The 13,066-nt window shown below is 46.5% G+C and overlaps 1 protein-coding gene across 1 annotated transcript in view; it reads right to left on the bottom strand.

Moving 5' to 3' along the window:
- The window catches only part of PPP1CB (protein phosphatase 1 catalytic subunit beta), a 297,580-nt gene that overhangs the window by 39,443 nt on the left and 245,071 nt on the right, over positions 1–13,066 (bottom strand). The window lies entirely within an intron of this gene.

The following is a 13,066-nucleotide window of genomic DNA, read 5'->3' as shown; positions in this document are numbered from 1 at the left end:
AACCAATCAGCTTGCCGTGCGCAAGTCGCGTGGCGCGCCTGGAGCGCTCCCCGGTACGCGTACCGGGCGCGGCTCTAGATATATATCTTTTTTTAAACCTAATTTACTCAAAATTCACAGGACCACATATCTTGAGACCTAGCAAAGGCACATCGGGCAAACAATATCTACAATTTTGCCAAGTTTCGTGGAAATCCATTCAGCCGTTCGAGCTAAAAGTGAGGCCAACCGCCCTATGGAAAATTGCATGGCAAAAACACGTTTTGGGACCCCCCTTTTTTCTCAGCCCCCCCTTGACGACCCCCCCCCCCCCCCCAAAAATTTTCAGGGGCTGCTCAGAAACAAAATGTTCCATTTTCCTGAAAATTTCAGCCAATTCCGTCCACAAACGCCAAAGTTATTAGACATAGGATTTTTTCTCTATGGGATTTTTGAAAATTCTAACTATATATACCTACTGGCGACCGCCAGTAGGTAATATACACACACACACACACACATACATATACATATACATATACATATATATATATATACATATACATATATATATATATATATATATATATATATATATATATATACACACACACACGTATATATATATATACACACGTATATATATACACACACACACACGTATATATATATATATATATATACACACACGTATATATATATACACATGTATATATATACACACACATGTATATATACATATATACATATACACACGTATATACACACACATATACACATATACACACGTATGTATATATACATACATATATACACACATACTTATATACACACATTATATATATATATATATATATATATATATATATATATATATATATATACACACACACACACACACACACACACACACACACCCTTCCTTTAATGTGCGTTATGTGGGGATGTATTCCAATGTTTGAGCTGTAATAAGGACTGACTGTATGTATCTTGGGTGCATACAACTACAAACCCCGTATGTTTTCCTTTTACTTTGCCTGTTATGGTTGTAAGTTTATAGAGTGAAAGGTGCATGACTCTATGCATTTGTCCACATGCAGGCCCAGCCCCTGTATTGATTTGTGCAAAATTAATGCTATTTGTTTTTGATCCGTTGTAGCAGGAATTAACATAGCCATGCCACATTAGAGGTTGCAGAGGCTCCGTAGGCAATGCTGCAATATTGCGCGCATTTGTACATTGTGGTGTGAGGCACCTTTGTGATTCTGAATGTTGCAATGCCCTGCAGCAAGATAATGTTTTTGAAAGTGGTCGTAGCCACTGGTAATTGTTTGCATATTACCTGTTATTCCATCTGCTTAGTAGCTGGTTTGCTTATTACTATGCACCATTGTTGTAAGGCAGCTGTTTTATTTGCAGTTGCAATAGATTTTGCCCTGGCACATGTGTTAAAGCGTGTTTGAGGCGCCAGCATAGATTATTTGTGAACAGTTAAAAGCTTAGCAGTGAACTGTAGCTGTGTGTGCTATGTGTTATATAGCACAAGTTGTTAGTAAGTATTTAGCGTCCTCTGGAGCAATCCAGTGTATTTCCAGTCTACTTGTTTAGTATCCCTGTCTGCGTATTACTTTTGCCCCATTATTGTAAGGCAGCTGTTTTACTTGGCAGCTGAGATAAAAATGTGCCCTGGCACACGTGTTAATGCGTGTTTGAGGTAGCAACATTGGTTATTGTGCCCGGTTGTTTTTAAAGTTAAATGCTTTGAACGGCTATAAAGAATGTCAAAGGTTGTATTTTACCTTTGTGAGCGTTTTTGGGCCCTTGAGTTATGTTATAGTGGGAGCTATGTACTATATCGGATAGCCTAGTACTCGGCAACTTTATGTTGTTGCTGGGGCCCTCCCTTCCAAATTCCTGTGTCTCTGTTTTCAGAGAGCAATAGATCAACACGCTTTTGGAGATAAGTGGAGAATTTATGGGGGTTTGCTTTTAACTCTGAAGAATCCCTTGCGTCAGCTTTGAAGTGAAGTGGGGTGCGGCGTTTTTATGGCCATTCTATCCCTCTGCCGAGATGTGAGCTGCATATGGTGCTGTGCTTTAAGTGGTTTTTTTTAAAATATGTTTTTATTGCAGAATTAGAAACAAAGCATCAAATCAAGTCAACCATTACACTCTTGACATCTCAATGCACATCAATATCAGTAAAATTGCACACAGCCTTTCAGCCCACATCCCGGAGGCTGGGCGGCGTATTATTATTCCAGCAGAGAGTCTGGGGTGGCCATCTCAGAGATGCCTGGTCAACAACAAAATATAGTATCTGCGTTTTCTAACCAACAAACTCCCCCCCCACCCCGAAGTCCCCGCCTAGTATAGCTAGCCAGCCTATGTGAGGTGCTGTGCTTTAAGTGTTGTGGCCAGATATTTCCGGTTGTGCTAAACAAAGGGGCTTGTTCTGTAATGAGTCCTACTAATATCTGCTGTTTTTTTTTTTAATTCCCCCCCCCCCCCCCCCCCCCCGGCGTCTGTGTGGGAAAACTTTTTGCTCTAGGCCGGATTATCTTTTTTGGTGTAGGCCTGAGTATGCCTTGTGGTCTTTTTTTCTGCTCCTTACCTGTAAGCACAGAGCTCTACATTTACACCCTAGCAATGTTATGAAAAAGGAGAAGATTTGGGAATGACGGATTCCTAGAACTGTTGTGCTCGGTGCAGTGTGGAAGAGGCACAGATGTGCGTTCCCCCTTTTGTACCAAACCTTGATAGTTAGATCTTAAACCATTTTAAGAAAACACACGTAGTGTACAAACAGCTTCCTGTCCCTTTTCCAGAGGTGCTCGGTTCGGTTCAGTACCTGAAGCATTGTGCGCTAAAATTAGGCCCAAGCAATGTTCTGAAAAGGGAGAAAATTTGGGAATGAATGGTTCCAAGAATTATTGTGCTGTGTGTTATGCGTTTCCGCCCTTATTTCAAAACTTTGACAATTAGATTGTAAACCACTTAAGAACACACATGTAGTGTACAAAGAGCCCCCTGTCCCATTACCAGAGGTGCTGTGTGGTCGAGGTGTTGTGCGTTCCCAACCTAGCACAAACTAAGAAAGCAGGTTTCAATAACGAAGACACAAAGTGTATTAAGAAAACAGTGCAATGACGCACTGCCTTAGGCACTACACGGTAGCTGTGTTGGAAAATCCAACCTTGTAATAAAAGGAGCGGCAGTGCAGCTTTATTTAAGGCTTTTTGCTGGTACCTGGAGCAATTCATCCGTGTTTTGCTCATATACTAATTAATAAAGGAGCAAATTGTTCCCTCATTGTCGGATGAACTATCGGCTCCCTGCGGGGACCCCCCCCCCAAATACCTGGAGACTGCATTCTGCCAGCAAACACAGTACTTGCTTTAGTACCACCTCTCGCCAGAGTTTCTGGTGGGCTCTCTTTTCCTGCTGCTGTCCCTTCCGAGACATCTTCAGTGCACCTCCGATCTCCATGACCGAAAAAATAATCTGAGAGCCTGCACACACACAAATGGGGTTGTAGCCTCAGAGGGATCAGGTTTCGCAACCTCCCAAAGCAAAAAAAGAAATAAAATACAAAGCACTTTCCGACTCCAACTACTAGATGGCGGAATATGCACAGTTTGTGAATCTAGAAGTCTATGCTGCAAAACAACTGATAGTTCAAAGAGGGTTGTTGCGAACAATCGTTGTCGGGCCCAGGTTGGAGCAACTAGGATAATTTAGAGGGAATGCTGTTTGAGTTTCCGAACCACTAACTGAATGAGCAGGAGAGGCGGTAAAGCGTAAGCAAATTTGCCGGACCACTTCATCCATACAGCATTGCCTTTGGACAATGGGTGTGGATACCTGGACACGAAGCTTGAACATTTTGCGTTTTGGTGTGTGGCGAACAGATCTATTTCTGGGTGGCCCCACATGTGAAAGAATGGAAGAAGAACTTTAGGATGAAGTTCCCATTCGTGGATCTGCTGTCTTTGACGACTGAGCAGATCTGCAATTTGATTGTGTACTCCTGGGAGGTGTTACGCAAGGAGATATTGTTTGTGGAATGGCCCATCTCTATATGCTTTGAGCTAGGTGTGAAAGCTGCAGCAAGTGTGCCCCCCCCCTTTTCTGTATCTAGTACATTTCTGTCATGTTGTCTGTACGGACCAGGACAGCTTTGCCTACTAGATGGAGTTGAAAGGATTTTAACGCTAGAAACATTTGCCAACAATTCTAGGTAATTTATGTGGAGTTGTTTTTGCTTAGGGGTCCACATGCCCTGAGTGGTACGTTTTTGAAGATGAGATCCCCAGCCGGTGAGCGATGCTTCTGTTTGCACTATCCGTAGAACCGGGTCGAGGAACACCCAGTGTGAGAAAGGGGCTCTATATATACTGGACCAGAATAAGGTACAGTGTGTATAGAGTCCACAAACCCCAGAGGTATAACAGAGGTTAAAGCCAGGTGTGACCTTACTCTCTAAAGTGGTAGCTTGGTCGAGCAGTAAGGCAGTACCAGAGGACAGTGTAAAGCATTTGTTGTACACACTCAGTCAGCAAAAGGTTTCACACACTCAAAGACTGAACTCCAGGCCAATTGTTTTTATATCAAAAGGTATGGTTGTTTTATTTCTAGAACCAAAAGGTATCAAAAAAATATACTGTTCTCAATATGAGAGGTCTCAGGTGAGGACTTTGCAGAAAGGCAATAAACTTTTTAAAGACAATAGGTACAGGGGTTTCAGTAGGCAACACAATTCTACACACAATTTAGCATTGAGCTCAATGGATTTCCTTATATAAACACAGTTGATTACTTTGTAGATTACTTTGGGAATTCCAGGACTGGCTCCTAGGTTCAGTCCTGGGGTCTAAGGTGAAAACAGTTCAGCAAAAACTTTTTAGGTATTGTAGTGATTTTTCAGGAATAAAAAGCTGTTTTAAAAGGTCACACTTACTAACTTTTCAACAGGAATCTGGCAATGTTATCCAATGGGAGAAAATTCAGGTTTCAGGTAAAGTACGATCTCGTTACTTTTGTAATCCAGTACTGGTCTCCTGGGGCCAGCACTGGGGTCTCAACTCAAAACAGGTAAGTAATTACGTTTCAGTATTTCGTATGATTTTTAAAGAATATTTCTAGTTTTCAAAAGTAGACAGAAGAAATTTCATAGAAAAGCAGACAATGGATTCCTATGGAGAAAATACAAGTTACTAGTAAACCCGGTAAGGATTACTTTTGCGGCTCAGTACTGGGCTACAAGGTACAGTACTGGCTTCTCCCCCGATCACAGGTGAGTACTTTGGAATTCGGGTGATTTTATATGAATATCTTTAGTTTCCAAAACTTCACACGTAGAAGTCAATGTTATCCAATGGCAAGTAAGTGAGGCATCTGTTTCCAGGTGAGTACTTGGCTGGTGAAGTTAGGGTTCTGGGCATAGACTCAGGGGTCCCCCAGTGTCAGGTAAGTACAGTTGGTTCGCCCCCAGCGGCACAGGGGCAGCCGGGTGCAGAGGTAGTTAGGCCCAATGTTATCCAATGAGGGAAAGGGGGCCACCGGTTGGTGCCACCGGCTGTGGGAGCTGGGCTCCTGGTCACTTGCTCAGGGCAAATGGAGAAGCAGAGGTAGTTAGGCCCAATGTTATCCAATGAGGGAAAGGGGGCCACCGGTTGGTGCCACCGGCTGTGGGAGCTGGGCTCCTGGTCACTTGCTCAGGGCAAATGGAGAAGTAGGATAGGGTACAGGTTGCACTGCCAGGGGCACTCGGGCGGCTGGGTGCAGGGTGCTTTTGAGCCGTCGGGCATTCAATGTTATTCAATGAGGAACTTGAAAAGGGAACAAAGGCTGCAGGCTCAGGGAGGAAGGATCTTCTGGAGTGACCAACACTTCGAGGGGTAAATTGGGGTCTTGGAGGATAGGTAGTCACCCAGGAGTTGGGCACAGGGGGCCGTGGGGCGCCGGGTGCAGGGGTGTCTTGAGGTCGGGAAATCTTACCCCCTGCTGGTCGCAGTCAGAGGGGGTCCTCTGTCCTGAGGCTGCAGGTGTCGTCGGGGTCATCGAGGAGGGTCTTTGGGCACTGGACTCCGGGTCCCAGTGGCCGGGGGGACGTAGTCGTGGTCCTGGTTTACGAGGGCACGGGCCGGGCTCGGCGGGTGCAGAGTGGGTTGGTCCGGAGCTTCCTGGCTGGCACCAGGGGTGTTGTTGCAGCAGAGCATCTGCTGATGGGAGTCCCAGTCTTTAAGAGGGTCAAGGCAGGCAGGTCCTCTGGGTGTCCCAAGGTTGCTGTCCGCAGGAGTTGCCAGGATTAGGCAGGAGCAGGTTCCAGGATCGATAGGCTGGTAGGGCTGGGCCAAGTCAGTTGTTGTCGTCCTGTTAGCAAGCTGCACGGCGGGTCTTCTTCCTCTTGATCTTTCTTCTGAGGAAGGAAGGTTCAGGGAGCCCCTAAATACTGAATTTAGGGGAGTTACAGGTAGGGCAAGGACAGGGAACAGAAGGTCCCTGTCCTAGGGTGGGTATACCCCCTAGCCTGCTCCTCTCCTGTGGGAGGTGGGGCAGGAGCCTAGCTGTGATTGGGCAGGGCTCCCCATCTTCAAGATGGCCGGAGCCCGGGGTCGTGCTTCACCTCGTCTCCCCCACCTGAGGGGTGGGGTTGCCATAGGCTGGCACCCCCCACTAGCCAGTCTTCCCGCCAGAGTGGGGGGGTCAGAACTGGTGGGGGCCAGTTGCTGGGGGCAGCAAATGGTCTGGAGAAGCTCACAGAGGCGGCATGCCTTTGAAGCTTACCCCTGCCCATCCTGGGGGAGGACACCTAGCACCTTGCCCAGGATGGGCATTGTTGCAGGCCCAGGAAAGCGGGGGGCTCTCCACCCAGGGGTCCAGCAACATATCTGCTGTGTGGCAGCCTCTGCAGCCACTCAGCCCAGATGTGGATTGTAGGTTAGGTTTTCAGGGGGCATCTCTAAGATGCCCTCTGGTGCACTTTATATTAAATCCCACACTGGCATCAGTGCGGGTTTAATGTGCTGAGAAGTTTGGGACCAAATTTGTCAGTCTTCAGTGTAGCCATTATGGTGCTGTGGAGTTCGTAGTGACAACCTCCCAGCACCATATACTCTTAATGGCATCACTGCACTTGCAGTGCCCAGGAATGGCCCTGGGTACTGTAGGGGCACAGGGCTCATTCACCTGTGCCCACACCTCTGGCATATGGCATATGGCACCCAGCTAGAGGGGTGACTGAAGTATGCCAGGGCAGTGGGTTCTGTGGACATGGCACCGCTGCTCTATAAAGAACAGCGGTGGATACATCGCCTATGCTCTGACAGTGAAGGCATCAACGAGGATATCCCCTGGAGCGCCCTGTAAACTTACTGCTCCTTATTATTTTTAATAATTTAAGGACAGGATGTCATTATATTAGGTGAGATACAGGGTCCAATTTATTTATTATTAAATATTAACGCTTTTGATACCACTCTATAATGGCCACCGGACCTGTACCCATTCCACCTATCTCCCGTTGTGGCATAGTGCTGTGACCTTCCAAGATTAGGTCTCTGACCCGCCTTTTGACACACTTAAGCACCTTAGAAGGGCTCATCTACCCTCTCATTGAACGAGTACCTCAACATACAGGTGATTCCTGTTACTGATACTACCACTAAGGTAAAAAAAAAAAACCTTCGCTTGGGCACGCATTAACACACTGAGAAATGGCCGCCGCGGTTACGAGCTTTTCACTTCCGCTATCAGCAGCCCGGCGCATCCCACGTGACAACAAGGGCGGATATTAATCCGCTTCTGCTCCCACCCGGTTACCTTCCCGGACCCGGCAGAGAGGGGTAGGTCCACCAGAGGAGACACGTGATTTAAAAAGTAAGTGTGCGAACCTTATAGAATATGACGGGACTCACATGTGTCCTCGCCCCAAGGGACTTCCGCTACAAGAATTGAATGTCTGAATGTACGATTCACTTATGGAGCCCTTACAGGCGATTCTACTCGTCTCTGCCACTTACTACTAGCATGCGCCTAGGTGCCTCACATTTGTACCCGCCCCAAGGGAGTTCCTACAGCACGCTTGAGAGTCTGTAAGCGAGTGTTCGGGCAAGCTGTATGACTCACTGTCGGGGACCCTTCAGGCGCCTCCACTCGCTGTTGCCATTAACTTGTCACATGCGCAGATACCCGATCCCTACCTTGAGTCCGCTTGACCCCCAACTAACATGCAGAAACTAGACCTTCCTATACAGAGAGGGGAGCCTGATGAGAAGTATTTTCGCATGAACGCGGTTGTTCACATACTACCTTTAAACCAGAAGGGACACTTCCTTGTTATTTAGAACCTTATGATCGCCCGTATGGCATACATTGTGTCCATTGTCTTACCCAATACATGGCTTTTATCTACCATCAATAGCCTGAAAACTAAGAGGTTGAACCAGGAGCTCTACCTGCTGGGTGCTGATGTTGTAGCTCACGTCCACAAAGTTAGGTGAGTGCCCAACCTGTATACTTGTAAATAGAGAAACTCCTGCTGGCAACCGATTTTAATTATTTGGGGTAGTCCTCCCTTTGAGCATGCCATCCACTTTGCTCCCCACGGATGAGACCACCTGTTTTTATTGCATGTCAAGTAAACACTTACACAGGCATGATACACAGTGTTTTGTTTGGTGTCACATTATTATGCTAGTGGAAAACGCGACCTGGTGTGAATTGCTTTTTTTGTCTCCCACTACAGGTAATTACAGCACAACACAGGTACTGTTGACCCTTTACACGTATTGGAATACTGTTCTTTAGCAAGGTAAAGGCTCTCTGTAGATAGTTTAATATAGCACATACTATTTGTTTATATTCGGTCCTGAAGAATCGCTAGTCAGTGGGCAAACAGCGAGAAACATGTCGACCTATTAATATATTCATTAGTCTAGTCTCACACCAGGGGACATTATTTCCCTCCGAGCCTATTCTATTTTTGATTTTAATTTGGAATAAGGGACCGCTAGAATAAACCTGATCCTGGTACCCTTTACCCCAATTTTAACTCCTATAACGTCTACACGGCACTGGCCCCTCACCCACACTTCACCCATACGGCAGTTGGAAAAAGATCTCCGCCAAAGAGCCCCTCTTTGAGGTGTTACCCGTTGGGTATTGCACCGCCGACCCAACGAGGAGCATTGCCGATGATGAAGCATGACACCTGCAAGGGTGTGTGAGGCCATTATATCCAACATATTGGATACCCACGCGTTTATCCACGACGCACGGGTGCCACCGACACTAAACCCCCGCTCTCATTAGGAACAGCCTGGTACTTCTTGTGTTTCACACAGGGGTGTGTGCCATGTCGACTCTCTGTTTAGTTCTGTTACTTAAGACACTCAGCCTGCAAAGGCAGTGTGTGGGTGTCAGGGTACAGGGTCCCTGAGGGTGGCACAATAAGTGCTGCAGCCCTTAGGGGTCTTCTCTGGTCACCATGCCCTGGGTGCCTAGGGTACCATTTACTAGGGGCTGATAGGTGGCCAGAGATGTCAATTGGGTTTTAGTTTCAACACAGTTTTAGGGAAGGAACACTGGCACTGGGTACCTGGTTGGCAGGAACCCAGGGCACACTCAGTCAAAGCACATCAGCAGTTCAATAAAAAGTGGGGGCATACCAAGGCAAGAAAGATGGCACTTTCTCACACCCAGCTTTTGGAAAGAAAGGGCTCATGTTTTCCACCACTTCAGAGAGCGATGTGTGCGGCTGTCCACCAACACCAGATCTGGTACCTGACCTGGAGCCTGGTTCCACTGACGTGCCAAACACTCCTGTTAGGGACGCATTTGGAGTCTTGCATAAGGGACGATGAGAATGCCAGAGTCCATCATCCCAAGTAGCTGCATGAACACTAAAACTGGTAATGAGTGTTGAGGTTGAAATGTTGATATTAGAGCTTACATGTTTCTGGGTTGGGGTATGCTAGAGCTTTTGACGTTTATTTTAGCTCCTAGATATTGTTGTATGTTGGATGGTTGGAGGTGGGATTTGGTGAGGTTCACTGTGAATCCAAAGTTGTGAAGCAGATGGATTGTTTTGTGTGTGTGTTGCACACAGCTGCTGTGTGACTTGGCTTTCATGAGCCAGTCGTCCAGATAAGGGAACACGTGAATATGTGGTCTTTGTAAGTGAGCCGCTACTACTGCGAGGCACTTGGTGAAGACCCTAGGTGCTGTAGTCACCCCAAATGGGAGGACTTATATTCGTAGTGTTGACTGTCTATCACAAACCTGAGATATTTTCTGTGAGTGGGGTGAATAGGAATATGAAAGTAGGCGTCCTTTAAATCCAGAGTGGAGAGAAAGCAGCCTTGTTGAAGCAGTGGGAGCACCTCTTGGAGTGTCCATGTGGAAGTGGTCTGACTGAATGTAAAGGTTTAACGGTCGGAGGTCCAGTATTGGCCTGAGAGCCATTCTTTTTTGGAATTAGAAAATAGAGGGAGTAATAAACCCCTGTGCCTTGATGAGGCAAGGGGACTAGTTCGATTGCATATTTTTGAAATAGAGAGAGAACCTCTTGTTTGAGAAGAGTGATGTTCCGGGGACATTCGACGTTGTCTGGGAGGGATATTTGGGGGGAGTAGGTGAGTTCCAGGCAATAAACAGTGGATAATTTGTCTTACCCACTTGTCTGTTGTAATGGAATTCCAGACCGGTAGGAACTGTGAGAGACGTCTCCAGATAGGAGTGGAATGATTGGGGGAAGGGAAGTCACAGCTTGGTGGTAGGGGAGTTGTGGGTTTTGCTACTACAACCTCTTCCTTTACCGTTGTTACCCCGTACCTTCCTCGAAAATATCCTCTGGAGGAGGTGGTTTGATTGGGACTTTTGTATGATCAAGAGGGATGCTCTGAGCCAGTAGTTTTGGAGCCAGCCCTATAAAAGAAGCGACGAAATTAACCTCTAGAGGAAGATAATTGCAAGGCCCCCATGGACTTGGCAGCCACAGTATCATTTTTCATTTTTTCTAAAGATGTATCGACTGTGGGCAGAAAGATTTTCTTTGTCAAAAGGCTGATTAGGAATAGTGGATTGCTCCTCCTTCTTGAATCCGGAGATTAGGAGCCAGGCATGCCTGCGTAATAAAACACTGGTATTAATAGCACGAGATGCGGTATCTGCCGCATAGAGGGCACATTTATTATTAGATGTGTTGGTTATTAACTTACCCTCTTACATAAGTGTCGTTAGCTTTGTTCTTACATTGGTCAGGGAGATGTTGCATAAGCTTTTCAAGCTCATCATGGTGAGCTCTGTCATATCTGACCAACAAAGCTTGGGCATTGGTGATCCGTCAATGATTTGCCACTTGTGACGCAATACGTTTACCGGATGCGTCTATCAGTTTCGATTCCTTATTAGGAGGGGGAGTGTCGCCTGTGCTTTGTGCATTAACCCTCTTGCATGCATTAGACCCCACAAGAGAATATCAAGGGACCTGACCTCTGATGTAGATTGGGTCATTGGGAGCAGCCTTAGTTATTGTCACCCTTGTGTTGAGGATCCTGGCTCGGACTGGGTCCTTCAACACTTCTTGTGCATGTTTCAGCATGCCTTTTAGCATTTGGCAGGGTGTGTGTAGACTTTTGTGAGGGTGCAATTATTTCTAATAAGAAGTCTTCTTCTAAGGGATCAGAGTGTAATTGCACCCCATGGTATTGTGCAGCCCTATTAATTAATTTCGCAAACCCAATGCTATCATCTGCGGGTGATGACCTAGAGGGATAGAGGTTCGGGTCCTTGTGTGGATCTGGATCGGTATTATAATCAGCCCAGGGATCTGTATCGTGTGGGATTGTATGTATGTGCCTCCTCATCCGTATCTGTATCTGTGGTCCCATACCCACCCATATCATCATCATCATCCTCTTGTGGTAGATGAACAAATTTGGATCAGGTGGAGAAGGAGAGGAAGGTAGAAGTGTCCGTGCCTTTTTCCTACTGTTTAATGGGTATTTCAGAGTCTTCTGAATGGTCCTGTTTCCTCTTTTTAGGAGGTCTGGTGGTAACATCACAGGTTTGTGGGTCAATGGGTAGAGATTTTTGCTTTGGATCCGAAAAATCTGGCACAGATTGTTGTTTGGGTAGAATGTCCTTTTTCGGTGCATAAGGCTTAGGGTCAGAATGTTCTTTCGACTGTCTCAGAATCTTTCGGGTGTAGGAGTTTCTGGCTCCAAGACCTTTTCTCAGGTCCGAAATTTTGAATTTAATTTGCTTTGGCTCCGAAGGCTTGTCCTCTGTTTCGATGCCGAAGGCTTCGTAGTCGAGGCTGTTTTCGGTGCGGACTAAGAAGGGCGTGGGCACATGTTTACATTTGGTCTTCAGTGCCGAAGGTGACTTCGGCACCGGGATGCGGTTGGGCTTTTCTTTCGGTTTCATAGCCTGGCCCGAGGGCGGGGCGTCTGAAGTGTGTTGCCGGTGTCTACCTGAGCCCAAAGGCGAAGGAGTTACTGGAGCCTTTTGTTTGGGGTTGGTTAGGAGTGGGGTCTCGGTACTCAAGGACCGTTGAGCCACAGTGACAGCCCAGGAATCTCGGGGCATGCTGACACCAACTGAGTAATTGACTCCGATGCCTGTGACCTTGGTGCAGTGTGAATGACATCTTGATGTCCTCGCACCTTCAATTTGGAGTCAGAAGGGGTTGAACCCCGAATGCATTTTGAGTTGGACTTACCAGAGAACTTTAAGTGGGAAGTGGAGCAGTTGTGGGGATGGTCCAGGGACCAATGCTGGACGTGAGACTGAGTGGGATCTATGCAAAGGCCACGGCAAGTTCTTGTGTTAGCTGACATACAACTTTGTCTCCTAATCCTCAATTTACTTTGGGTGCATGAAGGCATACTTATCACATGATGGTAGTGTCCGAGACCAGGCACCAAAAGGCACACCTCATGCGGGTTCATAACAGTCACCTGCTTTCTGCAGTTCTGGCATAGCTTGAATTATTTCATTTTCTCTAGCACACTGTGGAAAGTTTAGTTGTAAGAAAACTGACAAAGGACGGAGCAGCATGTAGGAAGGAGCGCAAGTTCAA

This window comes from Lissotriton helveticus, chromosome 6 (genome assembly GCF_964261635.1).
Source record: "Lissotriton helveticus chromosome 6, aLisHel1.1, whole genome shotgun sequence".
Classification (NCBI taxonomy): Eukaryota; Metazoa; Chordata; class Amphibia; order Caudata; family Salamandridae; genus Lissotriton; species Lissotriton helveticus.
The sequence above is the reverse complement of the archived record's forward strand: the minus strand, read 5'-3'. Positions and strand labels throughout refer to the sequence as shown.